Below are 5,000 nucleotides of genomic sequence, written 5' to 3'. Positions count from 1 at the left end.
ACAATGAGACAAGCAAAATCGATTGTCCAAATTTGTATCGAGTGGCTCAATAACGCTTTCCATTTTAATGATTTTGCAAGGAATACCAATGCCACTATCTGCAACCCCCATCTCATTTTGACGTTTTCCGTTTGAATGACAACAATAATCATGATCCTTCAGTATGTTGTCTCGATTTTCCCTTAGTGTTATGTCTTGAGTGACAATGGGCTTGCATTCATTCCCCTCTAACAAATCAATAAGCATTGGTCGGTTCTTTGTTTTTGCTGCTTTTAAGTCCTCAGAAAACTGTTTTATTTGATGTTGATTGACTTTTCTGGCAAAAGAGAGTGCAGCGTCGTACATTTGCTTTTCCACTTTTCTCTGAGTCCTTACCACGTTTTTCTTCCTCGTTTTATCGGCCTTATAATTATGCTTAATCATTAATAACTCATCCAATAGAACTGGTTCGTCCTTTGAAGAATTGGAGCGTGGTATGTGCCACTGTTGTGGTCTTTCAGTGCACGTAAGGTCAGGTGGTATTGCATTCACTTCGCTTTCAGTAAAATCGAGTATTTTGTACAGCAATGCGCCAATATGCTTACATCGACCATTAGCTCCCGCTTTACAGTTACATGCCCCAGACTTCACCTGAGCCGTTTGCTTACTTAGTGATACTCTTGTCCTGTATAGTTTGTTTCTAGTCATGGAGGCCTTTACGCGGCTTTCAAAAAAACAGAAACGTTCATCTGTCGTGTGGTTGAACTTTACCTTTTGCACATGTCCGGCTTTATAGAGCGTAGCCTTCACGCTTGCTTTTGAAAGCACCTCGGCGAACTTTCTTCGAGTTACTTTCCATTTCTCCGGCTAAATGAGCAAACAAATAACAATGCTGATACGGAGGCATTTGTTCCAAGGATAATGTCCAACCATCGCTGGGCCATGTAACTCTCTTGGGAAGATTATTGCTGGTTTTTTGTGATCGAAGCTCGCGCTCAAGTCGAAGTCTACGAAGATGTATCCCTCCATCTGGATCGACGATTTTCTTGTCCTGGCCAGAAACCTGATAATCCTTTCTTCTATTAAAGTCAAAGACACAGCTGGAGCCTAAGAAAATCGCTTTAATTCTTAAAATACTGACAGAAAAATACTGACAGAACTACAAACCTTGCAAGTAATTTTCGTCGACTTCCACCGACATTAGCACCTCGACACTTTAACCAACGTTTAAGTTGTTCATTATGAAAGATTTGAGGATCCTTATTTTTGAACGATACCCCTGGGGCATCGTCCTCAGTCAAAACAATTTTCTTCTTGAAATTCTCGGACTTTGAGTGGCCTTGAATGTCCTTGTTTTCATGACTTTTCGCATCAGTTGCCGCCATTTTTTTAAACTCTCGCGGTCTTTACTACTAAAACCATAAAGCACAGCGCGCGTGACGTCATCATGCAAATGGGCTATTATCCTTTCGCAAGCAGTTCGATGAGCCTGTAGTCGGAAAAGAAAATCTTGCAGCGTACTTGAGTCCGACGAATGAATTCTTCTTTCCACTTCGCCACATGTGCGTTCCACGGGAATCCCGAACCATCGAGGTTGGATTCGAGTTCGAGTTCGAGTTGGACTTCGAGTTGGACTTCGAGTTGCGCTTCGAATTAATAATTAAAACGCAAGTATATAATTGATAATAATGTATAATTATTATTTATTATTAATGTTAATAAGCAAAGAGATGTATAAGCTGGGCGAAGAACAGTTATTCGGGGCAATATTGGGATTTTTCTTTTTTTTTTCATATGGTTAAGTAATAAAATTGCTGACACATTAAAATATAGAGCAGGGATACAGGTTTTCAACAATGTGTGGTACCTTTTGTCACTGCGAATGAATAATAACAAATTGTCCATATTTGGGGTCGTGGCCCATATATTTACTAATAGACGATTTCATATTATTCAGAATTAAAAATAATTTTAATTGCCTCTCTACATTTCATTTCGCTCTACAAGACAATCATAGGCACTTGCAAAGTAAAAACGCAACGAAAGTGAACTACGATTGACATTTAAAACGAGCTGTCTTTTCACAGTCAGTTTCTAAAACATTTGTTTTGGACCAAACATCAACTTTCAAAAGAACAAATTGTTTATTTCTCTACAAACTGATCTGTCACTGTAATCTAAACTGTAATCTGCTACGTAGACAATAGTTTCCGGTTTTTTCTACTTATAACCGAGGAAACTATAGGGGAAGTGAACCTCACTTTTTAACCGTAACTTTCATGTTGATTATTTTTTTGGGCGAGATCTGGAGAAGGTTTTGAAGATTCCTTTCACAGCAAAATTGGAGAACAGGTAACTGTCTTCTTTTTTCCTCCAGCTTCTTAGCATTTCTGAATCTCGCCGCTCCTGTGGTCTAGATTTCGCCTTCCGGACCCCGAGTACGGACCGTTCCGAAATTTCCAACTTTCCCAACGTTTCAAGCTTTTTGTTGCACCGTAAAACAAAGTAAAATATAAACATTTAACACAGAGTCAAACAAGTAAGGATTCCGATAGCTCAATTTTGGACCAAAATGTCAAACGTGCACGTACGCCACATTTGCATTGGCACTTTGCTGGGCTATAACTTGAAGAATACCAGACGTGGAAAGAGGATATCGAAAATGGCAAAATGGGCAACTTTGAGTCCCCTGGTATTAAAGAGTGAGTTTATACTACAATTTGAATTTTCGGAGAATTTAGAGGATTTCTATGGAAAATGTTGCTGGAGAGCAAGGTCTTTCTCTTCAACAACTTTTTCAATACAAATCTTCTCAGTCTTCCAGCAGCGGTATGTTATGAATGGTCGAATTTCTTAGTTTCTTTCTGTCTCAGGTGTTTTTTGTACGAACATCATCCGCCGCCGATGTCTATTTCTTGTTTAAATCAATTGATAGTTTCACCGTCTTCATGTTAGCTACCTAGAGCTGGAGGTCACCGGCCGCATCATTCGCAACACTGTTAATCTGGAACCTTTGCAGCTGGATACCGGTTTTCACTTCGGGCTATTTTGTAGTTTTAACCCGATATTGCCTCGCATTCACGTTAGATTACATTGTAATGCAAATGAGAAAAAAAAACTAACCGTGAAAGGGGCTATTGGGAGACATCATTACTTATATTAAATATTTGTGTATCATCAGCTATGAACTAATCTTGGACTGAAGCCCAATTGGTAACAAATCATCAAGGAAAATATTAAAAAGAAGAGGGACTAAGATAGACCCTTGTGGAATACCTCTTAGAAGTCGGGTCCAGTCAAAATTTAACTCTGTGAAAACGATCAGTAACATAATCCCCTATAAGCGAACAACTATTACATGATAATCCATAAGAAGCAAGTTCAGCTATAGGCCAGCTGACAAAAACTGAGACAGCTTATCCCCAAAAACATGTTTCAACTGACTTCCAATAACCCGCTCAAAGATATTGTAGCCTACTTTCATCAACAAGGGTTTGAGACAATAGCCCTTTTCACGGTTAGTTTCTCTCATTTGCATTACAATGTAATCTAGCATGAATGTGAGGCAATTTCGGGCTATTTTGTAGTTTTAACCCGAATTTGCCTCGCACCCACGTTAGATTAGATTGTAATGCAAATGCGAAAAACTAACCGTGAAAAGGGCTATTAAGAATAAAAAATACGTCAAGAAAAAAAAAAAAAAAAAAAAAACGAACGACGTTTCGACCGCGTATCGGTCAAGCCTATTTTGTTCACAGAAACATTAAGGAATTCCGCACAATTTAAGTTATTTCCCGCACAATTTTAATTTGTTTTGCCGCACTCCGGGATATTCGGAAAGAAAACGAGTGCTCCCGAACAGGAGTCGATAACCTTCCGATAACTAGTTCGGGTGCTCTACCACTCAGGGCTACAGGAGACCCATGTGAGCCACGCCATTAAAATGCGTTCAGATTACAAATTGGGGAAATCAGCTCAACTCACATCAAATGTTGGTTTTTGCAAACCTCTTATACCTGGGAAACAAACTGAGAATACATTGGCTCCGTTCTCCTCTGCCCCATTCTTCTCTCAACAAATTCGGTTCGAAAACTGAAGGTTCTTGGTCCAGCGTAAGATAAGTGTCCGGGGGTGAAAATTTCCATAGCCTGATTAATTTGAACCTGGCAAAGTTTTTATGGAAACTAAAGAGTCAAGTGTGTAATAGCTAAGAATTTAGTTCTGGTTGCCTTGGCAACGAATCTGCCTAAGTGAGATTTCACTTGGTTCCAAACTTAGGCCACAGGAAGAGTGTTCCTGGTTTGGTTGCTTCAGTCAACTATTATTTCGTTTTTTTCATACTTAACAATTTACGACAAAAAAATGAAACTCATACCTCTTGATGAACAGAGCATGTTGAATACAGGACAACGCATGGTTCAAGACTGATAACTGAAACTTGGCGAGAGATTCAAGTCTTTTCTATGGAGGAAGCAAAGAGAAAATAAAAATAATACAAAGAAACTATAACAAAAGGTACATTTTCAAGAACACTGAGGAGAAAATATAGCAATTGCGTGGAGAAGCCCTGGAAAATGCAGGACTTCAACGGGGTTTGAGCCTATAACCTCGCGATGCCGATCTAACCAACTGAGCTATGAAGCCACTGATATTGGGAGCTGGTTATTTGGGGTTCAAATATTCCTGTGTCTGAACGAATCAACGAACGAAATGATATATGAAATGAATCATATATTGAACTGCGGATATGAAATCAAGTGAAGATATTATCCTCGCACACGGCAAATTTTAGCAATTGCACAGGGAAGCCTATTGCGTTCATAGATCATGCATAGCTTCCCTTGATTGCATATCCGCAGTTCAATATATGCTTCATTTCATATATCATTTCGTTCGTTGACAATAGTAGTAATCAAAGATTCATGATCATAACGGAAAGCAAGAACACTAAATTGTTTGCAACGTGCTGGAAAACGAATCCCAAAAATGTAAGAAGATGAAAGAGAATGTAGCATCCCATT

The sequence above is a fragment of the Montipora capricornis genome, chromosome 7 (assembly GCF_036669925.1).
Source record: "Montipora capricornis isolate CH-2021 chromosome 7, ASM3666992v2, whole genome shotgun sequence".
NCBI classification, from domain to species: domain Eukaryota; kingdom Metazoa; phylum Cnidaria; class Anthozoa; order Scleractinia; family Acroporidae; genus Montipora; species Montipora capricornis.
Note: the sequence above shows the minus strand (reverse complement) of the source record.